Here is a 433-nt window from a genome sequence, read left to right as displayed (position 1 = left end):
ATACGTATGGCCAGGGCTCGTGTACATGGCTGGATCGGAACTAAGAAACAGCGTCGTCATCGTGTTCATGGGGAGGCAACCGAATGCGTCGTGTTCATGGGGAGGCAATGGAATGCGTCGTGTTCATCGAGAGGCAATGGAACGCGTGGGAGCCAACCGGCTGGGTCGGAACGGAATGTGTGGTCGTGTTCATCGGGAGGGCTTGGATGGAACAGGCGATGGAAACAAGGTCTGGCGTACCGCACAACGGAGGAAACGGACCTCCTACGTTCGGAACGGGGTCCTGTTGATCGGGAGGGGTCTAGGTACCGCAAAACGGAGGAAGCGGACCTCCTACGGTCGAAACGGGGGTCCTGTTGATCGAGAGGGGTGTGGCATACCGCAAAACGAACAAAATGGACCACCTACGGTTGAAACGGGGGTCCTATTGATC

This window comes from Triticum aestivum, chromosome 2A (assembly GCF_018294505.1).
Source record: "Triticum aestivum cultivar Chinese Spring chromosome 2A, IWGSC CS RefSeq v2.1, whole genome shotgun sequence".
Taxonomy (NCBI): Eukaryota; Viridiplantae; Streptophyta; class Magnoliopsida; order Poales; family Poaceae; genus Triticum; species Triticum aestivum.
The sequence above is the reverse complement of the archived record's forward strand: the minus strand, read 5'-3'. Positions refer to the sequence as shown.